Raw genomic sequence first — 27,624 nt, 5'->3', positions numbered from 1 at the left:
AGTCACTAGAGTTTGATCAGAGAACAGTGTTCTAGGAACAGTTCAGTGCTTTAGGAATATCAATTTAACAGCTGAATGGAGGATGGCTTAGAATGGGGAAAGGCTTAAGGAGGGAGACCAATTAGAAGATTATTGCATGTTATACTTGAATGAGAATGGCTATGATGTATGTAGTGGGAGATGAAGGAGTTGGGTAAAATATGACCCATTGTATATATAGTCTGAAATTTCTATAGAAAGTGTAAGTAAATGGAAGACATTAAATGTTTATGTAATTTGAAGTGATTTTTATCTGTTTAGCTATTCCTTTCACCAATTCAGACCCATTTCTGATTTCTCATTTTTTATAATTTTTGTCCATATCTTTCCATGAGCCTTATACAGAGGCTATACCCATTAAGCTAGGGAACTTGTTTCTTTTCTTTTAATATCTTTGGTTGCAAGGACGGCACTTGGGTTGATTATTTGTTTTCTTTCATTCACTATCTTATTTGCATATCTCCTTTCATGGTCATAGTTGTCTTTTTTTTTTTTTCCAACTTATAGATCATAGGCTCACAGACCATTAGAACTGAAAAAAAGGCTTGAGGGATCATCTAGTGTACAACCCTTTCATTTTACAGATGAAACTGAGGATCAAAGAAATTAAGGGATCTACTAGCTATGTGTCTACTGGCAAATATCAGAGCTGGGATTTGAATCCAGGTCTACTGATTCCAAGTTGAGTGTTCTTATCACTTCAGGAGACTGCCTCATTATATACCACGTAAGTTATTCTTAGTAATATGCTATTACTTACTTACATCTTTTATAAGTCTTAACACGTCCTTCTAGGACAGAATTCCAGATTGGTCCAAGAGCTAATTTAAAGTTGTGAAAAGGGACATAATAGAATCGATTTCAAGAAAAATTGTTCTTAAATCCATATATAAAAAGAAGGTGATAGGAGGGTTGGCAAGAAAGCTTTAGGTTAGGTCAGGCCTCAGGTGTTTAGGAGCTAGGCTGAAACTTGGAAAATGAAAAGAAAGGGTAAGGTTTAAGGAATTTAATAGAAGATAATAGACAGAACTTAATGATAGTGTGAGTGAAAGTGAAAAGTTGTAATTGATTTTATAGCTATTGAATGAAAGGGTAGGGATACTAGTGACAAGACTAGTGAATTACTTGGTAGAAAAATTAACTTTATTTATATTCAGTTTTAGATAGGGTATCTGAAATGTAACTGTAGACTAGGAAATCTAGATCAGGATAGAAAAGAGGTTAATAGTAGAGAAGGAGATCTATGTTAGTTTGTATTATTAGGATAGAGTCATTGATATAAACGAATTAATCAGATTCTTTCCTAAAATGAACATTTTTTAATTTTTAAAATTAATTTTGTAATTATAACTTTTTTTGACAGTACATATGCATAGGTAATTTTTTTTTTATAACATTATCCCTTGCACTCACATCTATTCCGAATTTTTCCCTCCTTCCCTCCATCCCCTCCCCTAGATGGCAGGCAGTCTCATACATGTTAAATGTGTTATAGTATATTCTAGATACAATATATGTGTGTAGAACCGAATTTCTTGATGCACAAGAAGAATTGGATTCAGAAGGTAAAAATAACCTGGGAAAAAAACCAAAAGTACAAACAGTTTATACACATTTCCCAGTGTTCCTTCTCTGGGTATAGCTGAGTCTGTCCATCAATTGGAACTGAATTAGATCTTCTCTTTGTTGAAGATATCCATTTCCATCAGAATACATCCTCATACAGTATCATTGTTGAAGTATATAATGATCTCCTAGTTCTGCTCATTTCACTCAGCATCAGTTCATGTAAGTCTCTCCAAGCCTCTCTGTATTCATCCTGCTGGTCATTTCTTTTAATATTCCATAGCATTCATATACCATAATTTACCCAAACATTCTCCAATTGATGGGCATCCATTCATTTTCCAGTTTCTAGCCACTACAAAAACGGCTGCCACAAACATAAAATGAACATTTTTAATAATATTTTATTATTTTTCCCATCACATGTAAAAACAATTTTAATATATTTTTTAAAATGTTGAGTTACAATTTCTTTACCTTTTCCATGTTCTCCCTCGTTTTCTCCCTCCCTGATAAGGCAAGCAATTTTATATAGGTTATACATGTGAAATCATGTAAAACCTATTTCTATATTAGGCATGTTGTGAAACGCTCCCCCCCCCATATACAAAGAATATGAAAAATAATATGCTTCAACCTGAATTCGGTCTATCAGTTCTTTCTCTGGAGGTGGATAGCACTTTTCACCATGGGGTCTTTGGCTCATTGTGTTTCTGAGAATAGGTAAGTCATCTACAATTGATCAAGGTACACTATTATTGTTACTGTGTACAACATTTTCCTGATTCTGCTCACTTTCACTTTGTATCAGTTCATGTTAGTTTTTCCAGGTTTTTCTTGAAGCATCTTGCTCATCATTTCTTATAGAATAATAGTATTCTATTGCAATTTTATGCCACAACTTGTTCATCAATTGATAGGCATCCCATTGTTGTCCAATTCTTTGTCACAGAAAGAGCAGCTATAAATATTTTTGTACATATAGATCCTTTCTCTCTCTTTCTCTCTCTCTCTTTCTCTCTGTGCTGAGGCAGTTGAGGTTAAGTGACTTGACTAGGTTCACACAGCTAGGAAGTGTTAAGTGTTTGAGATCAAATTTGAACTCAGGTCCTCCTGATTTCAGGGCTGGTGCTCTATCCACTGTGCCACCTAGCGGCCCCCCTTTTTCTCTTTTTTAAAAAATCACTGGTATAGAGACCTAATAGTTTGCTGATCAAAGGGTATGCACAGATTTATAGCCCTTTGAGCATAGTTCCAAGTCTAAAATGAAATTTAAAAATAGTTCAAGACTAGAATTTCTTCCTACTGTACCACAAAACTGAATTTAAACAAGTATTTCCCTTTCTTTGAAAAATCTCATTTCAAATACTTATTATAAGATGTTAGGATATGTAGCACTCTTGAAAATATTCTCAACAACTCTTTATTATTGTTAATAATTGTTCAAGTTTTTTTATTCAGATATTTCAGGGGATTCAGGATCTCACAAAAATTTTTAAAGTTAGAAGGGATCCTATAATGACTGAGTAGCTTAATCTATACCCCAAAAGGAATATCTACTCTACCTGTCAAGTGCTTATGCAGCTTTTGTCTGAAGACTTCTAATCTATTACTTTTCAAATATCTCTTCCTTCAAGGAATTTTTTTCTGACATCAAATTTGCTTCTTTGCAACTTCCATCCATCGCTCCTTGGTTCTGCCATCTTGATCCAAAAAAGCCCAAATCTGTTCCACCTGTTGTCCTTTCTAATGAAAACAGCTTTCATGCTCTTCTCACCTCCTACCCTGATTCCAACCCTCCAACCTTTTCCAAGCTAAATTTCCCCAGCTTGTCAATCAACAATCATATCAATATGGTACCTCCTCTATCTTTGCAAATTGTAATCCATCTTTACTTGACCATGTTGTAGAACTCTTATCCACTAATTTTGATTACATTAAATTTAAAAGGTTTTGTGCAAACAAAATTGATGTAGCCAAGATTAGAAGGGAAGCAGAAAGATGGGAAAAATTTTCACAGCCAATATTTCTGATAAAGGCTTCATTTCTAAAATATATAGAGAACTGAGTCAGATTTATAAGTATATAACTCATTTCCCAGTTGATAAAAAGTAAAGGACATAAAGAGACAATTTTTGGATGAAGAAATTAAAGCCATCTGTAGTCATATGAAAAAAATGCTCTAAATTACTATTGATTAGAGAAATATAAATTAAGATAACTCTGAGATATCACTAAACATCTCTCAGATTGGCTAAGATGACTGGAAAGATAATGATAAATGTTGGGATTATGGGGTTATGAAAAATCTGGGACACTAATGCATTGTTGGTAGAATTGCAAAATGATCCACCTGTTCTGGAGAGCAATTTGAAACTATGCCTAAAAGACTATAAAAACTGTGCATGCCTCTTGATCAAGCAATATCAATACTGGTTTTGTATCCTGAAGAGATTATGAAAGATGGAAAAGACCTATATGAGCAAAAATGTTTTTAGCAATCCTTTTCATAGTGGCAAGGAAGTAGAAATTGAGTAGATGCCCATCGTTTGGGAAGTGGCTGAGTAAGTTATAGTATATGAATGTAATGGAATATTATTGTTCTATAAGAAATGATGAGTAGGCTGATTTCAGAAAACTCTGAGAAGACTGACATAAATTGATGAGGAGTGAAGTGAGTAGAATTAAGAGAACATTGTACATAGTAACAAGATTATGTGATGATCAATTGTGATGGACTTGGCTCTCTTCATCAATGAGGTGATTCAAGGCACTTCCAATAGATTTGTGATGGAAAGAGCCATCTGCCTCCAGAGAAAGAAAACTATGGTAAGTATAATATTTTCACATTTTGTTTGTTTGCTTTTTCTCTCATGTTTTTTTTTTTCATTTTGATCTGCTTTTTTTTTTTTACACATGACAAATATAGAAATATGTTTATCCTATATCAGATTCCTTTGCTGCCTTGGAAAGGGGGAAGTAAATGAGGAAGAGAGAAAAATTTGGAACACAAGGTTTTACAAAAATGAATGTTGAAAACTGTCTTTACATATATTTGGAAAAATAAAATACCATTGAGAAAAAAAATAACTATCATCCACACTCTTTGAATATGCTGCAAGAAGATACATTCAGCTTGTTGGGAGCCTTTTTTTTTTAAACTTTTCTTGACATTGCATAGATAACATATTACTATATTACTACTTTTTAAAAATAAATTTGTAAAAAAAAAAACAAAGATGTGTATATTAACATTAACAGGATAGTAAAATTATTTATATATTTTATTGTTATCCAGTTGTTTCAGTTGTGTCCAACTCTAAGACTCCATTTGGAATTTTCTTGACAAAGATATACTGAAGTTGTTTGCCATTTCTTTCTTCAGTTTGTTTTACAAACAAGGAAACTGGGGCAAACAGAGTGAATTGACTTGTCCAGGGTAACACAGCTATTAAGTGTCTAAGGCATTGGATTTAAACTCAGATCTTCCTGACTCCAGGCCTGAAATTCCATCCTAACTGCCACCTAACTGCCTCAATGTATTTTTTAGCATATTTTTATTACTGTTGATATTGTCCTCTACATGTTGCCTCTATGTAGAGACGTAGTTAGTATGCGTCTTTTGGTTCTGTCTTAAACACTCTCTATCACTTTAATTATATTTTAACATATGTCTTTGAATTCTTCATGCTGAAAATTTCTCATGGTAATATTCTATTCTATTAATTCACTATAATTTATTCAAATATTCCATAGCATCTTTTTATCTAAGCATTTCAGACATTTTAAAAATATCATCTTGAAAATTCAAAGATTATCTGGGAGGAAATAGAAAAGAAACATCCATTGTAGAAATGGATAATCATGTTTGTTTAAAAGAATTAATTGCTTTGCCCATGGCCTTATGGAAATCATTGGTGAAACTTGACTCCTTTTCCAGTTTTGTATTCAGAAGACCACAAGAGGATTATACAGTAATTTTAACGATGCTAAAAATTAATCCATCTAGTCTTGCAGAGAGTCTCTTATCAACAATCAGGATTTGATAATTCAGAAGAGGGTATTCATCTTCTCATATATCCTGATGATGACCTTTTTAGGCTATCTTAGTACTTAAACTGTGTATACAGGCTTAGAGAAGAAAATGTCTTACCAATCTTGTCTTGAGTTCAAGCCCCCTGCTTTTTTCAGGGAAGCTAGTGTGGTGCAGTGGCATACTATTCCCAAGTACCATGGCAAGTGCTACTATTTGGTCCATGTATTTTTTAATTTTTTTCTTTTCTTTACACTATCTCTCAACTATCTAGGTACGTTGTTGTATTCTACTTTTTCAGCACATATTGATCATAATGTCTGTCCATGTTATCTTCTTTGAAGAAGAGGACTTAGTGATTTTATTTCTTGATATTGTATGTAGATAAGTAGCTCCAAAGATATCTTTATAATACGAACATCATAGAAAAGACAAGAGTTTATGATGGGAATTATATTTATGTAAAAAGAAGTAGGATGTTCAGAAATAGAAAATTTGTTAGAAAAGGACTGGATTCTATATTGGTATATTATACATTCAAGGACTTGGGCTGTCAGAATATTTATAAGCAATTTATAATCTTTTGCAAAGGATTATATCTATTGTACAGGATTGAAAGAGAAATTATTTAGTTAGAAAAGTGCTATTTAAATAAAAATGTTTTGAATTGAACTAGTTCTTAGTTAGCTTGTCACAGTAAACTTAACTGATTTCAAAGAACATTTAACAAATTCTGACTGTGCAAAGCACACTACAACATTTAAAATATGTTTCTTTTGGGGATCTGTTTGTGTGAGATTTCTAGTGTAGGCTATAAATTTATTTTTGTAGGATTAGCTCCAAGTTCTCAGTTCTAAAAGGTTGAGATAGTTTGACTACAGTTTTTAGTTTTCTGTCCTTTATGGTTTTCCTTCCTATTATGCCACCCCCTCCCCCAAAAAACTCCCACATACAATGTTTTTACTAAATTAAAATTATAAAATGCCATGTGATTTTAGTGTTATTTAAAAATTTTGTACCTATATTGAATACCACTTCATTACTTTTTTTGGGGGGGGGTGATTGGGGTTAAGTAACTTGCTCAGGGTCACACAGCTAGGCAGGGTTAAGTATCTGAGGTCAAATTTGAACTCAGGTCCTCTTGACTTCAGGAATGGTGCTTTATCTACTACATCAACTATCTGCCCCCTCATTACTTTTTAAAATCTCTTTCCAAAATGTTAGGAAACTCATTATTTGAGTGATGATTTTAGTGTTTCTTGTTCTTTAGAAGCTGTAATAGTAAGAAAATATGATACAAAATATAATTTTTTTCTAGGAAGTTATTAGATTACACATGATTTATATGTAGCCACATAGCCCTCATCTACGATAGAGACTTATTTTAATTTGAAAATATACAAGCAGTTTTTAATATAATCACAAAAGCTGATCTGTTTCTTGCATTGGAAAAGTTATCTTTCTTCACTGGTTTAATTCCGAATGAGTTGAGATGACCATGTTTCTGTCAGTATCCAAAGGTAACAATTAATATGTTTGACACTACATGAAAGCTTATTAATCATGTAATATATTTATCTGAAGGTAAAGGTAAACATATAGAATTCTTGGGAGGGAATAAGTTTATCACAAATATTTGCATTTAATAGTATGTGATTAAATTAGTTTGCCTATTCATGATATACTCTATAATTTTTAATTGAATATAGTTAAAATTTATAGATTTTTCTGTATTTATTGATGTTCTTTTGTCTAAAATGAGAGAGAAATAAATATATATATATGTATATTTTGCCTTCATTGTTTTAGCTTTACTTAGTTTCAAGATCATATATTTTTATTCTTCAACTACAGGACATTTTGAAGAACTCCTCAGAGATTATTACTAGGAGCATTTTCCCTCGATGTATTAAAAAAATGTATTATACTACTGCGACACACTGAGACAGCTAAAGAAATAGTTTTCAACTTTGGTATGTTTTAACACTTTTCTTGTGTTATTAACAGAGTAAGACAAGAATGAATGATTACAAATAATCTTGGCTTTGGGGTAAAAGTTGACTAAATATTACTTATTTAAATATATTGTCTTTGCTTCTGTTGGCATTTTTTTTAGCTTCATAGAAATTCATTATGTGATATAACATTTGATGTCATGAAAGTAGTTATAGGGAGTTCAAAAATAATAATGGGAATTTTCAGAACACTCTCCATTCTGACCATATCTAAACTATAATATTTTATATCCACTGATAGCCTCTGGTCAGCCTATCCACATTTAAACTATAATATTTTATGTCTGCTGATAGCCTCTGGTCACCCTATAATGAAGAGTAGTATAATGTAACAGCAGTTAGTAGTATGGTGGTAGTAGTGTGATGGAGCAAAACCATCTTTAAACATTGGTATCTTTAAAACACCTTTAAAAAAAAAAGCAGCTTCTGAACTGTAGTAACTGAAACTGTAGTTCAAAAATCAAATTTGATTACTAATCAAAATTAAATATAAGGATGACTTATGTTTTTATAATTCTTCTAAACTTCTTATATCAAGCCTTCATATCATGTCATCTTCTTTGTGAAGTAGTTAAGGAAAGTATTGTTATGTTCATTCGATACATGAGAAAGCAGACATAAAGAAATTAAGTAATTTGCTTAAAATCAGGCAGCTAGGTAATAGAGTTAACACTAAATCCAGTATCCTTTATACTGGGGTTCTTAATCTACAGTGCTATTAATTTATTTTTTAAAATATTTTGATAACCTATTTCAATATAACTTGTTTCTTTTGGGGTTTTTTTTTATGCACTTACAAGACATTATTCAGAGAAGGAGTCTACAGGCTTTACCAGATTACCCAAAGTATCCCTACAAAATAACACAAAGTATCCCTACGTTAGCATTATCTAGAAGAATAATATGATGTAATCAAAATCTATGGTATTTAAATCCAAGATAAATCTGTTTTTATGATTTTATAATATTTACATATCATAATTTTATGTCTTATGTTAGGCTATATTTTACATGCCTATATCATAACAAATTTAGATTAATATTAAATGATTTGTTATAATCAAACTTTTGTATATACATAATAATTAAGAAAATTAAAATGCTTATGTACTTTTTTGCTTGTTAATAAAAATATTTTTGTGTATGCTTTTTGATAACAAGGAGGCTAATTATTTTTAAAAGGAATTATGTAACCCTTTGTGAACATGAAGAATTACTTTTAGTTTTTTTTCCCTAAGTGTCTAAGGACTTCTGCCTGAACAACTGACTTTAAATGATCTTTTAAATTATTAGATTTGAAGATAATTAAAGAATTGTAGGAAGATATTGTAATATTTCTTTTTTAACATAAGAAATGTGTCACTTCTGGTATTTATTGTGTTTACAAAAAAGCACAAAATTAAATTTACTTTTGTTTTTCTTTCCCTTGTGCAAAAAAGTGAGCATGTTATGTTAAAATTGGAGTCTTTTGATTAAGAAGAAATTTTGTCACAAAATAATTTTAATATTTCAGTAATATGGTAATGAAATTTACACTTGAAATTTTATAACTAAAATGTTTTATAATTTACATTCAATCAGTTTATTTGAAGATATGCATTTTTATTTTTTTATTTATTTATTTATTTATTTATTTTAATTAGCAATAAGTATTAAAACCAAGAGACATGTAATATAGTCCTTATGGTGAAATTTTAACAAAATAGATTTAACACTCAGAAATCAAAATATTATTACTCTAGAATTTATATTAGCCAATATAATTATGTTTAATAAAGAAGATACTGGAAGTTTGACTGATGAAGGTGGTTGGGTGGATTTTAAGAAGGTAAGATTTTAAGGAGGGTTCTTCCCCTCCCACCTACATTTCAGTACAACTGAGCATATTTTTGTCCCATCAACGGTCTCCAAATACCAAAGAAAAAAAGTAGACTTTTCACAAAAGTTGCTAAGACAAGAGGGCATAGGCCTGATTTGCACTCTAGCATACTAGTACAAGGCAATAATCAGTTAATAAGTATTTATTAGGTGCCTACCCTGTGTCAGATATTATATTATGTCCCACAGATACAAATGTATAAATAAATACAAATAAGTAAATCCAGTATGTATACAAAATTAAGTGACTTGGAGGGGAAAACAAACAATGATGAAGAAGAAAAAAAAAATAGGTTCAAGAGAAAAGTGTAAAAGTGTACTTTTATTATTATTACTTCCTCTCTCTCCCCAAATAGACTGTCAAGTTCTTGAGGCAAGGGCTCTTTTTTTCTTTTTGTATCACTAATACTAAGTACAATGCCTTGTAATCAGTATACATTCAAAGGTATTTTGATGAAGGTGTTAGTATGCCATTACATAGTTTCTTCTTATGCTTCAGATAAGAGAATCTAGAGGTGGCTTTTTGAAAATTAGTACTTTTCTTTATGTTGTAATTTTTAAAAAATGAGTTTATCCTATATGCTCTGCTATTAATCTTTTTTTTTATGATTACAGAACTTTATTAGCAATGGTTCTTATAATTGCATAACAAGTTTACACACACAGACATAATACTTTATTTAAAAATAAATCATGAATAACAAGATTTAAATATTAATCATACTGATTGTTCACCCTATAGTAGATTCTGCTATTAATCTTAAGGAAATGTTTCAGTGATCCAGCATTAAAGGATAAAACAGTTAAACTGTTTGGTACCAGATTCACATCTGAAACCTGGAATTGATCCTTCACAAGTAAAGGAAAATAGAGTGCATGTGTTTGGTATAGTGAGGAAGAGATGTTTTTCTTGTCTCACTTCCTTATTTTGAAAGTGTCCAGCACATTAGGGACTTGGTTTCATCCTCTGTATTACTTTCTTACCCCAAGAAGATGACCTGAATATTATTCCCATTAGAGAAAATGTGTGAAAAGTTAAGGTCCAAACCTTGAATCTGTATTGTGGAATTTTCCAACACTGAAATGTTTAAGGTTCTAGCTAGAGTGAGGGAAGATAAATATAGATTTCTTACATATTCATGCTAAATTTAACCTCTTGGCTGTTAGTTTCCTGTCTCCTTAATCTGTCCAGTACAAGTAGCATGGGACATATATTCAGTTTTGTTGTTGCTTTTAATTAGAAATTTGAGCAACCGAAGGAAAAAAAAAATAACATGTGGAATATATACTTCAAACTCATTTACATCACTCATAAGTCTTCTAAGAACATTTATTCTTCTGAGAGGCAAGGGGTTATTTTATATAATTACAACAATCTTATATTCTATTTACTCCCCACTTAGTTGATATAGATGTTTCCATATTTGGCAACTACTGTTTATTTAAAATAGTTTCATTCTATTAGATAAATATATGATATTTTGCTTAGTTAAAAGGTTTTAAATATTTGAGTTGTTTCTTACTTTTCACTTTTATTAAGAGTACTGTGTGAATATAAGATCATAGATTTAGAGCTGGGAGGGAGCTTAGAGTCAAACTCTCTAATTTTACAGATAAAGAAACTAAGGTTCAGAGAAGCTAAACAAGTAACTTGTCCAAGATTATATAACAAGTAAACATTTGAAATGAGATTTGAACTTAGGTCTTCTTACCTTCAAGTCAGTATTCTATCCATTCACTATGCTGCTGTATTTATAAACTTTTTATGTTTTGAGTTATTTGCTTGAAATATATTTTTAGAAGTGGAATTATTTTATCAAATGGTATAAACTTCTTTTTGGCTTATTACATATTATCATAATTATTCTCCTGAAGAGTGTATCAGTTTTGAATGACACCAATAGTATGAATGGAACAGTTTTCCTACAGCCTTATTTTATGATCCATTTTTATCCCTATTTGATAGTTTTGTACACCTTCAGTTCTTATTTGAAATTTTTTCTCCCAGAATTCAATTTCTTATAGTTGAATAAGAAAATCACCATGTATTGAGCACTATATGCCTGACATTATGCTAAGTACTTAACCAATATTTCATTTGATTCTCATCACAACCCTTTGAGGTAGGTGCTCCATTTTACAGTTTAGAAAATTGAGAAACACAGTGGTTAAGTGATTTGGTTAGGGCTGTATAATTAATAAATGACTTGGCCTGGAGATCTTCCTGACTCTGTAGATATAGTAGAGGCCTCATCTGCTTTCCTTTCAGCCCTGAAAAGTACGGATTAACTTTTTTTATGATGAACTTAAATTATAATTAATTAGTGTTAGCTATAAACAATGGTGGAAATGGACTGGGGGAAAAGAAAGGGAATGGTATGTGAGATTCATTTAATTCTACTAATATCTAAATAATTTAATGGCATTATAAATTATTTTATTAATAATGAAATTAGGATTTTTTTTCATTCCAAAGTATCTGAGAATTGAGTTTTTAAGTAAATAGAAAAGAAATGGAGAAACAATGAAACTTTTTTTTAATGATTTGTAATTTATTTTGATTGATGCCTTTTTTACATCACATTTGTGACCAAATAGGTCCATTTCCTCTTTGATAGTTATCTTCCCTATGTAACAAAGAATTTTTTTAAAGGACTAAAAATTGGTTAAGCAATTGACCATTGACCATGTTAGATGATTATATTTTTTCAGCACTTAAAAAAAAACAATTTCTATGTTGATAACAAAAACATGCTGCTAGACTATTTTTGGTGTTCTTTTGATCATAACCACAGCTATGAGCACCTTGGAATACCTTAGAATTTTTTGTATGTCTGGAGTTCCCATAGTGAGTGTTTAGAGGATACTTTCCCTTTTTTGTTATTATCAAACTTGAGTTTTTAAAGTTGTTTTCCTTAAAATTTAAATGATAGTCTTTAGTCATGTTTATCCCTATTTTTAAAAGTAATGTAAGCTGCTAATCATAACTTAATCTTTAAAGGGAATGTTTATTTTTTTATTATTAATTTTTATAATTATAACATTTTTTGACAGTACATATGCATAGGTAATTTTTTTTTTACAACATTATCCTTTATACTCCATTCTGTTCCAAATTTTTCCCCTCCTTCCCTCCACCCCCTCCCCTAAATGGCAGGCATTCCCATACATATTAAATATCTTATAGTATATCCTAGGTACAATATATATGTGCAGAACCGAATTTTGTTGTTGTTGTTGCAAAGGAAGAATTGTATTCGGAAGGTAAAAATAATCTGGGAAGAAAAACAAACAAACAAAAAAAAAGCTCACAGTTTACACTCATTTCCCAGTGTTCCTTTTCTGGATGTAGCTGATTCTGTCCATCAGTGATCAATTTGAATTGCATTAGCTCTTCTCTATGTTGAAGATATCCACTTCCATCAGAATACATCCTCATACAGTATCATTGTTGAAGTGTATAATGATCCCTTAGTTCTGCTTGTTTCACTCAGCATCAGTTGATGTAAGTCTCTCCAAGCCTCTCTGTATTCCTCCTGTTGGTCATTTTTACAGAACAATAATATTCCATAACATTCATATACCATCATTTACCCAACCATTCTCCAGTTGATGGACATCCATTCACTTTCCAGTTTCTAGCCACTACAAAAAGAGCTGCCACAAACATTTTGGCACATACAGGTCCCTTTCCTAAAGGGAATGTTTAATGGACATTTCAGTGTATGGCATAATGCACCCTTAGGAACCACAGTGAGTTACATTTGTTATGCATCTCTCATGATAGACTTACAACTCCAAAGATATATTAACAGTTCTTATCACTTCCCCAGCTTCCTCTTATCTGCCTGCAAATATGCACATATATCCTTTTTCTTAAAAACCAATACCAAAACTCTGAGATAACATTGTTATATTCCTCCTGTTAACCTGGGGCACACAATTATAAAATTGTATGCATTATCATTTGGGCAAAGTGGGCACATATTTATAGAGAAATTGATTCATAACTAAATTTTTAATTTTCAGTATGTTCATCCAGAATATATATGGAAATATACTAATTGTGTAGGTAAAAAAACAAGCAAACCATAGGCTATATAAGAATATGATAATGATTATGTGGGAAATTTAATTTCACTCAACAAGCATTTATGAACTATTTCCTATTTGGAAGTAACTCTGCTAGGTCCAAGTTATGTGATGACAAAAACAAAACAAGACTTATTCTCAAGGAGCTTATGTTCTAAGAAAAATACTGTATTTTAATAATGACAGCTTTACACAGCAGTTTAAAGTTGACAAAATGTTTTCAAGACAACAACCTTGTGAAATAGGCATTATAAGTATTTTAATGCAATTTTACATAACTTACCCAAATTGATACAGTTAGCAAATATTAGAGCCTAGATTTAGATTTTAGTCTCTCCTGAATTTGTCTCATTCTTTTATATTGACTATTAAAATAAGATATAACAAAGTTCAAAATAAAAGTCTGAATTTTCTAGTATAAAATATCTTAAAAGTGCCCCCTTTACATACTCTATACATTAGATAAATTGTCTGGTTCTCTATTATCATGCCTCTATATTTTTTCCTCCATTATGTTTTTGAGGCTTAGAACACCATGCCTGGTGGGAAAACCCCACAGTCTCAGATTAATTTCTCATCCATAAAGTCTTAAAGTTTGTGTGTATAGCATATAGAGAAGTAGAGGTAAAGGAATTTTTCATTTTAATAATTTGTATTTTTATACATGCTTCACTTCTCAATACTTCCTCATCTATTCCTTCCAGAAACTTGTCCATTGTAATAAAAAAAATTTAAAAACCTGGCTTAGCAAAACTAGCCAGTATATTACTCAAGTCTGATATTTTATAGTGTTCTAAAGTCTTTAGTCTCCATAGAGAAGGAAAGAAGATGTTTTCTTCATGTTTTTACTTTGAGGTTGATATTGGTCATTATAATTTCATAGCATTCAGTTTTAGTTATTTTACTTTTATATTAATGTATTCATCATACATTTTTTCTAATTCTGTTTATTTCATTTTGCATCAGTTTATATCTCTTTTCTTGTTTCTCTATAGTCATTTCTTACTGTATTTCATTACATAATATACCACAATTTGTTTAGCAATTTCCCAATTACATAATGTATATATATAAAATAAAATTATACTGTGTTTTAAAAAAATATTGGGACAAATAACCCGACAATATAGTTCTCTGGGGACAAAAATCACTATCCTGGACCTTGATTTAGTATTTTGCATACTTAGAGTGCAGCAAATGAAATATATTCATGGCAGTCTTCAAATTTCATGGTTTTTGTGAGTTTTCAGACTTGGTGATTTATATGGTCCTTATCCATGAAGCATTAAGTGTTGTATGATTGAGTTGTAATGAATAATAAATGTAGGTTTTACTATTATAGTTTCTGTTTGTAGTTATTAAAATAGCATTAAAGTTGAAGTCTTTTTACTTTAATCTATAAGTAGAAAGGATTTCATGGAGCATACTCTCTTGCTGTCAAGGTGATATATGACTAATACCCAGGGATTAATATTTACAAAGTTTTTGATTTTATAACCATGTACTATGTAGCATCATCTTCTTCATCAATTAATATTTGCTGAGTTCTTATTAGGTGTTTAGGAAGGACTTTATTGGGTGAATCGAAATATATTCTCTCTAAGAGAATGTTCACTAAAGCAAAATATTAATATGTGTTATTTTTATTTGTTCTTTTTCTTAAGATTATTAGAATCTTGGAGGGATCTGTTTTTATTGGGCTATCCACATGAACCAAAGATGTTGCTTTGGTTACTTTTCTTTAACATGATATTGACCCTGGATCAATATTAGTTGGCCCCAGATCAAGAAATTGTTGAGTCAAGAGACTGTTACTCAGTTCCTGATATTTCCTAGGATTATAGTGTAAATCTCAGCTATACCATTTATCACCTGTAACCTTGGACAAGTCATTTAACCTGTTTGGGCTTCAGTTTTCTATTATGTAAAATGACACTGGACTAGATAATTTTTAAGATACCTTCCAGCTCTGTGATCCTATGACTTTAGTCCAATTTTAAAGTTAAATAAACTGAAGCTTAGAAAAGTTAAAAGTTTGTTTTCTGGTATCACACAGTAAGTAGATCATATTTTAAAAAAATAATATTTTATTTTTCCAAATACATGCAGAGATAGTTTTCAACATTCATTTTTGTAAGATTTTGTTTCAGTTTTTTCTCTCTCCTCCTCTCCCTTACCCTCCCTCTTCCCCAAAACAGTAAGCAATCTGATATAGGTTAAATATGTGCAATAAGTAAAATGTAATTTGAACCCTTGTCTTTTTTCACCAAAGCCAGGATTCTTTCGTAGTGCCATTTCTTGCCAAAGTTTCTGTAAGTTCAATGACTATTATGATATACTTCCCCCCCTCCTCGCCCCCAGACAATTGAGGTTAAGGTTGACACAGTTAGTTAGGAAGTGTTGTGTCTGAGTTACCACATTTGAACTCAGGCTGTCCTGATTTTAGGGCTGGTGCTCTATCCACTGCGCCACCTAGCTGCCCAGTATACTTTTTTTTTTTTTTTTTTTTTTTTTTTTTTAAAGTTTAAAAAAATACTGAGTTCTGGTGCTAAGGACACAGAGATGAAAACAAAAGAACCCCTACCCCTCAAAAATTTTTCATTCTATTGCAGTGGAGAGGGGGGTTGAGGAGACGATATTAAAACTAATATCTAAGTACAAGATATAAACAAAAGAAATTAATTTCTGGAGGAGGAGTACACATAAAAAAAATCACTCATGTCAAAATCCACAAACTTGAGAGACTAGAGACTCGGGGAGACAGAGATATTCAAGTGCATTTGAATAAGTATCAAAAGAAGAAGAAACACATAATATAATGATTCAAATATTCTGCAGACTGATAGAACAGCTGGAGGGATTGGAAGATGAGTCCTAATAGTTCATAAAGCTGATATAGAATACAGGGTATATTTTTGATGAGAGAATTCAACTGTCTAGAAATTTGCTGAGGGTTTGTCTGTAAGTATCAAGAAAATAATCATTCTCAACTTCTTTTGTGTCTAATTTTTCATAAGATAAAGAAAGTAGTAAAGGGGAATAAGGTAGTATTTGACAAAAGATCTTGAGAGGCATTAATGGTGTCATTTTAGCATTTATGAGGAGAAAATGCAGGTAATAGTTTGGCTTTACATTAGACTCTAGAAGAGTGAATTTCACAGAGTCCAGAGATTATAGAATCCAGTGACCTGAGACTCTAACAAGAAGTTTGTTCAAGGATTCTGATGGATAGAAAAAAAATATTTTTAGAGGAACTGATGTAACCAATCAGTGATCTTACTGACAAACTCATCATTTAAAAGTTTACATATATAATAGGGAACTGACCATGAGCATCAGTCCTTAGAACATATGTGGATTTACTCTTCCTGGTGGGTTTTACAGAGCATGCATAGTATTCTCTTGTTGCCATTCCATCCAGTGGAACTTTGGAGAGCCATTTCCTGACCGTAAATGAGCAAGGGGCCAGAGTGGCTCACTTTGTGATGATGAAAAAGTCTTCTGATTGGCTAAGATTGAGCCAGAATTGAGTGTTCCTGCTTAAAAGGTTATAGGGTAACTTCTAAGTGACAAGGACTGATTACTTCATGCCTTTCCCCCACCTGGAAGCTCTGTATTAGAGAATTAAGAGCCAGTAGAATGTCAGTGTCCCATAAGATTATTATAATCTACTATGAATTTTAGGCTTATTTAAGCCTAAGGGGGCAAGAGAAATATCAAAGAAGGTAGAATTTTCTAATTTGAAAACTTGGGAAAGAGGACAACAGAGAGAGACAAGACAAAGCTACTAAATTCCTGTTTTGATTAAATGAAAAAATATTAAGTGTTTTCATTGTGTTAGGCACTATGCTAAGTACTGGAATTGGAAATAAAGAAAGCAAAACAGGTATTGCTGTCAACAAATTTACATTCTAATATAGAAAGGCCACAAGGAGGGATGCTTTAGAGAACTCATGGGGCTAGTAAGTAAAGTTACAAAGCAATTGATTGACATTTCATTTCTCAAGTTTGTGGATTTTGACATAAGTGATTTTTTTATGTGTACTCCTCCTCCAGAAATTAATTTCTTTTGTTTATATCTTCAATAGTGTTGAATTGATTACTATTTCAGAAAACAGTATAATGGGTTTAGATTGGGCTGAAAATGGTGAAGTGATGAATTGAAATAACTAGTTGAAGGCAGAGGCATGGCATGAAAATGATTAGGGAGCACCAAGACTTGGCAACTAATTAAGATAAAAAGAAATCCACTACTATTTTCATCATCCATTGCCATAATCTTAAATACCTTTCACCAGCAACCCAGCCTCTTTTAAGACAATACTGAAAAATCCATGGTTTTGTTGGTGTAGGTTCATTTATTGATGGAAATAATAATAACTCAGTGATTTAGTAGGTAGTCTTAGGGACTTGCTTTAGTTGAAAAATTCATCTTGAGATCAATCTTTTAACTTAGCTAGAATATTTCTCAGATGATCACTATAGTCTGTTACTAAACTGTTATGTAAAACTTTTCTGCTTGGTGTAAGATCTCCTAGAATTTGTACTGTGATAGCATATCTTTTAACAGCCTAATGATCACATACTGAATACAGTGAAGAACCATAGTAGACTTAAATAGGGAAGTAATTCTTTTTTAAACTAAGGAGAAAATAATTTTGTGAGTTCACTGTTAGGATATTTACAAACTGTGGCATAAATTAAGAAAGGTAATTAGCATAATAAGGCAGCTAGAGACTATGTTATATAAAGATTGGATTGATATATAAATATAACATATTGACATATAATGACATATAAATAAAGGAAAATTTGAATAATTGGAGAAATAATAATTGTTCTTGGACAGTTAGGTGTTGGTTAGCCTGGCAGACTAGAATTAGAAAGACTTTTGTTTATAAGTTCATATCTGGCCTTAGACACTAGCAGTGTGACTCTGGGCAAGTCATTTAACCCTGTTTGCCTCAGGTACCTCATTGTTAAATGAGTTGGAGAAGGAAATGGCAAATCACTCTATTATCTTAACCAGGAAAACTCCATTTAGGGTAAGGAAGAGTTAAACATGACTTTAAAACAATTGAACAGCAATAATTGTTCATAGTTGGATTATGCCAATATAACAAAATTGTTACTGCCTAAATTAATTTACAGATTTAGTGCCATTCCAAGCAAGCTACCAATGAGTTGCTTTAAAGAACTATATGACAAAATTTATGTGAAGGGATAAAAGATCAAGAACTACAAAGGAAATAGTTTGTAAAAATAAGATTATAGTACCAGATCTAAAACAATGCCTTAAATCAATAATCATTTGAGAAAATTGTATTGGTTAAAAAACAAAAGGATTAAGCAATGGAACTCATTAGGAAAAAACCTGGAAACAGTTTACTATAATAGTGTGGTATTTGATAAATAAAAGTCACAAGCTACTGGCATAATCCCTACTTGGCAATATATATCTATGTAAACATAGAGACATAGATATAGATATAGATATATTGAGATAACTGGAAAGTAGTCTGACAGAAATTAAGTTTAGACAATTTAAATTGTATATCATATACCACAAGGAGCTCTAAATGAATTCATGATAAAACATTTCACCAAAAAAAATTTAAAGGAAGAGAGTATCTTTCATAAATGTGACTAAGTAGAATTATCTTAGCTGAACAGAGTAGAGTTGATCACAGATTTTGCTTACATAAAATTGAAAAGCTTTTGTATAAGCAAAATCATTGTCATTAGAATTAGAATAGAAGGAATTAACCAGGAAAAAAAATCTTTGCAGCAAATTTCTCAAATAAATTGCTGATATCCAAGATCTAAGAGAATTGGTTTGTAATCAGAAGAGGATGAGATGATCACTAAGAAGCAGAAGGAGTTTATTCAGAACAAATCATATAAGGCTAGTCTAATTTTCTTTTTGGGCAGTAATATTAGATATTGTAAGTTAGGGGGAATACTATGGATTTAGTACATCTGATTTTTAGCAAGGCATTTAACAAAATCACTCATATTCTTGGGAACAAGATGGAGAAATATGAACTCAATAATAGTACTGTTGAGTGGGCTTAGAAGTGAATGACTCACCAGAACAATTAACGAATGGAGATCAACCTGTAAGGCAGTTGACTACTTGCAACAGAGTGTTTCAGGCCTTTGTTTTATTAACACCTTTTAAAAAAAAAAATCAGTTATATGTTTACATGAGGGTATGCAACTCCACAAGTCAGATTATGGGAGATGTTCCTAGAAAGCTATTCATGTGGGAAAAGTTTTTATGTTTGTTTGTTTGGCAAGCTTTTTGGGGATAAGGGCCCTTTTAGTTCTAACTTAATACTTTGAAGAGTGACGTTGGTTTTAAGATGTTTAACTTCTCCAAAATCATTTTATCTCTTTGTTATAAAGGTTACCATTCCATTCTTGCATCCCAATTATAAGACTTTCTGGATGAAAAGTGTAAATAAACAATTATTTGAGTTAACTAGTTGTTAAACTCAATTTATATAGAAAGCTGCCTGTTTGCCCTCTTACTCTGGGATAGTATATAGTGTAAGCAGCTTTTCCAACAATGGCTTTCTTTCCTGGGGGGGTGTCTCTATTTCCATCTTTAAGTTAATATCTGGACTCCTCTTAGCTGCCTCTCCATGGCAAATTGAGGATGACATTCATGCCCTTTGTCCTGGGTACAGTTGTAAATTTTCTCCATATTTGCTTCTTTCCCATCTACCGTTTTTTTGGGTGTATATTTTATCTCTCTCATATATATGAGTTGTATATGTCCTCCTTCTCTGTGTGTACCTTCACTTCATCACTCTGCTGAGTGATTAAGATTTATTAAATCAAGGTTGCTCAGGAAAAATTTATCTGGTAGCTTTGCTCATTTGTCTTTGAACTAAAACTTCCATTAAGTGATGACATATGCTTGAATCTTGTGTATTCGATAAATACACATCCTTGTTTTCATGTAGCAGTTTATATATGATGATATCCTTTCCACCCCCTCAGTAGAATGAAAACTGCTTGAAGGTAGGGAGAATTTCATTTTTTATTTTTGTATCTTCAATGCCTGGAATATAGTAGATATATTATGCATATTGAATTGAATTGTGTGTTTAGTAACATCTACCAAAATAATGTTCTTGACAAAGACAAAAGATCCTGAGTTCATCAGATTCTTAGAATTTCTTGTATCCTTGGAGTTAGATACAGCCCTTTGAAAAATCTAATAGTATTTATTATCAGCAAATACTCTATAACTTATTAAATTATATCAGTGAATTTAAATGTGTCCTACCAGTTTTGTAAACAGGAGAGTAAGAGTAGAATAACATTGTGCCAAAGCAGAAATACCTAAATCTGTAATACTGTATTTTATTAATATATGAAACAAAAATTAAAGGTAAAGTAACTGTAAATAACTACAACTATAGTTAAGGTAATAATAATCTTTAAGTGACTATAAAAATGTATTTGTGACCACACTGGTAATCAGATATTTCTGCCATTAAAGGACCATTTTTTTAGTCTACCACAATGTTCATTTACCCACTATAACTATGAGCACCATTGGTTAGGAAGAATATATTATTTAAATATAGAATTTACTAATTTAAAGTAGTGCCCATCTTTCCGCATATATATTTCCTATCCTAATGCTGCTTTTTTTGCTTTCTTTTTTAAAATTTTATTTTTATTATGATCTTACACACCCAAAATTTTTTTATATAATCCCAGAACAATGCAAAAAGATAATTCCATGAATCTTCGCTTTACACTGTTTGCTTTTAAAACACTTACAAATTCTATGTATTATTTTCAGAACCATGTCTTCTGAATTATTTTTGTTTCTGTGCATTGAAGAAGTGTCACAATGACCCTTTTTTCTTTCCTTTTTTTTTTTTTTTGACACCACTATTTCTTGCTCCCTCTTCTCTCAGCCTCCTCCTATCTCTCCCATCTCAACTAACTGAGAAAAAGAAAGGGAGGTAAGAAATTCTTGTAACAATTTAGCATAGTAAAACAATCTACAAAGTGGCTATATCCAAAAATATATGTTTCCTCACCATCTTTCTATTCCTTCTTTCTTATATTTTTTGTTTTCCTAGTGTCTGAAGTCTTTCTACGCCAGACTGTATGTATTTGTATGTCTGTTTAGCTTTCCTCCTTTTAGCTTTCCATTTCTTAAAGGAGTAAGATTCATCTGGTATCTAATATCCCTGATCTTCCCTGTTTATATGTTCTTCTCACACATCCCAGTTACTAGAAATAATTTTATTCACCTTTCATTCCTTTTCTCCTTTTTACACTAGTAGATTATTTCTTTTACCTCCCTTCTCTTAATTTCTTCAAAACCTCAGAATATAGCCAATTCAACATCCCTAACCACATACTGATCTATTTTATTTACCTCCCTTACTCCCCTTTGAAGACATTAAAGTTCTGAAGGGACACCTGTTTCTTCTTCCCTTATTGGGATCTTAGCATACTATATCATCATATAATTCCTTCTGATCAAATAAATTTATTATTCTAAGTTTCTCTGGACTCTTGTGTTTGTATTTCAAAGTCTCTGCTCAGTTCTGTTCTTTTCATTAGAAATGTTCAGAAGTCTTGTATTTCATTAAAGATCCATTCCCACGGGGACACCCTCTCCCAAGTAGGGTTATACTCAATGTGAAGTAAACTAGTCTTAATTGTAAGCCAGTGCCTTTGCCCTTTGGAATATTATATTCCACAATCTACTCCACGGTCTTATTAGTAGAAAGTTCCAGGTTTTGTGTAATCCTGACTGACTTTGGTTTCTTGAACTGCTTCATTTTGGTTGCTTGCAGTATTTTCTCTTTGATACAAGAGCTTTAGATTTTAGTTTTGACATTTTTGAGACTTTTCTTTTTGAGGTTCTTTTCAGGAGGTTATCAACCAATGGATATCTTATATCTTCACGCTGCTTCCTGATTCTAATAGATTTGGGCAGTTTTCATTTATGATTCATGAAATATAGTATCTAGGGTCTTCTTAATTGTGATTTATAGGGAGTTTGAGGATTCTTAAAATATCTCTCTTTGACTTATTTTCCAGGTCATTTGTCTTTGATAACAGATGTCTTGTACTTTTCCTCTATTTTTTTTTTTAATCTTCTGATTCCTTCCCTCCTCCTCCAAATATTTACTGTTGTCTCATGGAATCACTGATTTCTGTTTGGTCTAGTCTAGTTTTCAAGAAATCCAATTCTTCCTGCTCTCTTTTCTAATCTACTTATTCTCCTTCTAGTGTTTTCCTTCAGAGCTTATATTCCATTTTATTTATCTCTTTTTTTTCATTTTTTCTAAATGTTCATGTAGTTCTTTTGAAAAATACTTTTTTCTCTTGAAGTCTCTACTTGCAATTATTATAGAGTTAGATTTCTAAAAACTTGATAGTGGGAGATATTTTTTTTTTTATGTACTCATCTCCCCAACTGTATTGGGGTTTTGTGCCACGGTAAGACTGTGACTCCCAGTTCACTTTTAGATCCCTCTTTAGTCTCAGTCTAGGTTGTTGAACTGACCTCCATCTCTGAGGGTCAGGCATTTCTGGATCTCTGAGGCTCACAGCCTTGTCCAGCATCCTAGGGCAGGGTTAAGGATCATAGAGCTCAGGGCTTGCACTGCTCCAGTTTGAGCACCACTGGTCAGAGGTGATAGACACCTTACTGGTCACTGTCCTTCAACTCTTCTTAGGACTTCTAAGATCACCATCCTGGGCCCTTTTGGTTACACTGGGACTTTCCCAGGAAAGTCCTTGGCTCTTGTTGCCATCAGAGACAGAAAAGCTTGCAGGCTACATGTCTCTGGTTGTGTTAATCACACTGCTGTTGTCTGTGCTGGAGTGGGAGCAGAGAGAACCCTTTTCTCTGGCCTCCGACCCTCTCACTGATTTTTGTGCAGTTCTGGGTTGGAAGAAATAATTTACTGTGTTTTCTCATTGGTCTTCTTGAGTATTATTTTGTTTGCTGCAAACCTCAGACTTTTGTTTGAATAAGTATTTGGAAACTGCCTTTTCGGTCAGATGGTTATGGGAGAAATCAGTATTTCACTTTCTACCTCAGTCTAGTGAGAACCCAAACTAAAATCTTCCCCATACATACTTACATGGAAATTTATTTTTTAAGATCTTTTCTCCATAAAGCTAGTAACTCTTCCCTTTTTTCCCATTGTAACTTTCTTTCCTATGTAATTTTTACCTCCAGATGTTTTAAAATACCTTTCACTTTACTATATCTTTAGCATTCTTCAGGATAGGAAGGTACACTCCTCAAAGGAATATTAATATTATTTTTTGTTATCAGTAGTGCATTTGCCTTTTAAAAACTATATAATTTTCAATTTAAAGCACAAGAAGCAGGAATCTCAAAGTGCAAGGTTTTGAGTTTTTTAAAAAGTTTTTATAACTAATTTTTGTACTATCACTACCTAAATCTCTTACTGGTTCTTTTTTCACAGATTAGTTAATCTGATTACTTTTTTTTTGGACAAAGGGCCAAAGAAATGTATAATAATGTTTAAAAGGACTAAAGCTTTGAGCTGAGTTTGAGCTTCCCAGTTTTGAGTGTTAATTGTGCTTCTTTTTATGTTCTTCATCACTCAGCATCATGTATGACTAAAGCTTAAAAAGGGTAGGAAAATTGCAATAATTTAAAAATACTTTTAGCAGTAGTAAAAATGTTTTTAAATATCAAAATTTTGATTGTTACAATGATATAGCTGCAAACATATTTTTGATAAAGAAGCCTATTTAGAATTGCTAACAAAAGTTAAATATTCCATAGCTCAGCTATTCTTAATGTCCTTCTTATTTACATTATCCTTATATGGAAACAATCCATTTGCATGTTCCCTTGACATGTCATACTTTTCTATTAAGTAACTTTCATTTTGTCATGTCAAGGATTTTGTGGGACAATTTCAACTTAGCTTTACATTAAAGTTTCATTATTAGTCATGGAAATTGTTCCCGAAAGTGATATGTTCTTTGAAGTTTTATTTCCTTCCATATAATGGACTATAGGGTCAAATTTCCTGGTAGTAAATTATCCTAGCCAGGTTAATATTTATCTGTCTTAATTTGGCATTGAAGAATTGTATTATTAGAGATATATAAGTATGTAGCCTAGGTGGGAAGCAACTGTTAGCATGATAAATTAAAAACAAACTAGTTGGGTTATTCTTTCTTTTTAAGATGAAGAAAAAGGTTAGTTTCATTTAATAAATTTCCTGAATTTAACTCTTAAAAATTAGATCATAGTAACAATTTCTGGTGATAATTTGGAGTGTGTGTATGTGTGTATGTGTGTGTGTGTGTATTATGTATCTGTTAGAGGAATTCTGTATGGAAGTAATAACTTGAAAATAATTAGAATAACTTCTCTTAGTGTCCTGAATCTAATTTCTTAATGAAAATCCAAATAATTTTAGCAATAGTTTTTTTACTTATAACTGGCCACAGCTGCTTGGATACTAATGGGAAGCATTTGCCTCTTGATTATGCTCTACAAATCTGAGGCATGTTTTTTAAGACTTAAAAAGATATTCTGAAGTTTCAGTTAAGTTCTAAATTTTTTCTTTAAAAAGTTTACTGTGCTTGGAGAAATTTTTTTGACTTTTTAATATTTCCAGTTTAATATATATATATTTTCAGATTGCCACTTTTCCCCCCTTTTATTATACAATTCCTATGATTAGCTACTGAATCTTTCCCCACAAACACACCAAAGGATTTAATAAGAGCTAAAGTTAATATACTAAATACAGGTTCCGGTTTTTCTTCTGCTATCTACTAAAATAGTCTATTACTATTTCTGTTGGAGAAACATTATTCCTATAAGATGTGTCCTGATCAAATTAAGCTTTGCTTTAAAAAATTATTTATTTGGAGCAGGACCAGGAGATCGTTGTATACTTCAACAACAATACTATATGATGAGCAATTCTGATGGATGTGGCCATTTTCAATAGTGAGAAGAACCAAATCAGTTCCAATAGAGCAGTAATGAACTGAAACGGCTACACCCAGCAAAAGAACTTTAGGAGATGATTATGACCACTACATAGAATTTCCAATCCTTCTAATTTTTGTCGACCTGCATTTTGGATTTCCTTCACAGGTTAATTGTACACTATTTCAAAGTCCGATTCTTTTTGTACAGCAAAACAACATATATACATATATTATATTTAATTTATACTCTATCATAATTAATATGTATTGGTCAACCTGCCATCTTGGGGGGGGGGAGGAAGGGAAAAATTAGAACAAAAGGTTTGGCAGTTGTCAATGTTGTAAAATTTACCTATGCATATATCTGGTAAATAAAAACTATTAAAATTTTTAAAAAATTATTTATTTGCTTTTACAAGCATTTACTGCCCTTTGCATGGTTCCCTCCACCCTACTCCACACACACCAAAATGGAACAATTTAAAAAAACATAATAATATGAATTGTCCAGCAAGACAAATGCCCACGGTGGCCATTTCAAAAAATCTGACTTATTTTACATTTTAAGTCCATCACATATCTGTGAAGTTGTGGGTGGTGTTAGTCTTCTGGACTTGGAATTTATCATTGTACATATTTCTAAAGTCTTTAAAAGTTGTTCTTTACAATGTTACTAATATTGTAAAATAATTTCTGTTGGTTCTCTTTACTTTCACATCAGTTCAGAGAAGTCTTCCCACTTTTCTCTGAAATTGTCCATTTTGCCATTTTTATGGCATAATAACATATTTTTTATCATGCTTTGTTTAGCCATTCATCAATAGATGCATACTTCATTGATTTCCAGTTCTTTGTCACCATAAAAATTGCTGTTATTAAATATTTTTTTTTGGTACAAAAAGGTTCTTTTTCTCTTTGATTTCTTTGAATATTTAAGTCTAATAATATATTACTTAGAATTCATTAACTTTCTAGTCATGCTTTCCATGGACAGGACCAATTTACAGTTCCATCAGCAATTTCCCTTTTTATCATTTCTCTCCTTTTTTTACCTAAGATCAGTTTTATGGGTATGAAGTAGAGCCACATAATACTTCAATGGGAATCTCTAATTATTTATTATTTGAAGCATTATGGTTGTTGATAGATTGAATTTTTTCCCTTGAAAACTACAGTTCACATTTTTTGACTACTTGATTGTTGGGACATGGCTTTTATTTATATATGTGTGTGTATATTACATATATATATGTATAAAATATATATTCATATCTGTTTTTACATATATAGTATAGATATGACACCTTTATCAGAGAAATTTACTGCAAAGTTTTCTCCTTGAGTTACCTATTTTCTTTTCATTTAAATGTCTTAGATTTGTTTGTACAAAACATTTTTCATTTTATATAATTAAAATTGATCATTTTTTTTTGTCATTTTTTGGTCATGAGTGCTTCCCCTAACCATAGATTTAAAAGGTAATTTCTTTTTTACTCTTTGAATTTATTTATGATGTCACCTTTTATCTGTCTAATTTCTGCCAGATTGCTTTCTAGCCTGGTTAGCAGTTTTTGTCCAATAGGAGTTCTTAACCTTATAACTGGAATTTTTGGTTTATCAGACTCTATGGTACTATGTTTGTTTGCCTATATATGTTTATGTGCCTAATCTCTTTTCCTGATTAGCAGTACCAAATCTTCTTCTTGATTATTCTTTCTAGCATAGTTTGAGATCAAGTACTAGTAAACCCTTTCTCACCTTTTTCTATTTTTGCCCTTCAGATTTTTGATATTTTGTTCTTCCAGATGAATTTCATTATATTTTTTTCTGGCAAAATAAAGTAGTATTTTGATTGATATAAAATATAAGAAGTAAATTAATATTTCTTCGTTATTTAGGTCTCTATCTCTGCAAACAGTGTTTTGTCATTCATTTCATACAATTCTTAAGTATGTCTTGGTAGATAAACTCCCAAATATTTTATACTTTTGGTTGTTATTTTCAATAGAATTTCCCTATCTC

General features: G+C 31.5%; 1 protein-coding gene across 8 annotated transcripts in view; it reads left to right on the top strand.

The window, feature by feature from the left end:
- The window catches only part of ZBTB46 (zinc finger and BTB domain containing 46), a 160,494-nt gene that overhangs the window by 10,378 nt on the left and 122,492 nt on the right, over positions 1-27,624 (top strand). For 4 of the 8 annotated variants that reach the window (XM_074288886.1, XM_074288884.1, XM_074288879.1 and 1 more), the window contains exons 2-3: positions 624-766; positions 7,493-7,611. The exons of 2 other annotated variants lie outside the window; for them this stretch is intronic. The gene's annotated coding sequence lies outside the window, so the exon portion shown is untranslated. The remainder of the gene's footprint in view (positions 1-623; positions 767-7,492; positions 7,612-27,624) is intronic. 2 more of the 8 variants (XM_074288882.1, XM_074288881.1) reach the window with 2 other exon arrangements.

Source organism: Sminthopsis crassicaudata, chromosome 2 (assembly GCF_048593235.1).
Source record: "Sminthopsis crassicaudata isolate SCR6 chromosome 2, ASM4859323v1, whole genome shotgun sequence".
Taxonomy (NCBI): domain Eukaryota; kingdom Metazoa; phylum Chordata; class Mammalia; order Dasyuromorphia; family Dasyuridae; genus Sminthopsis; species Sminthopsis crassicaudata.
The sequence above is the reverse complement of the archived record's forward strand: the minus strand, read 5'-3'. Positions and strand labels throughout refer to the sequence as shown.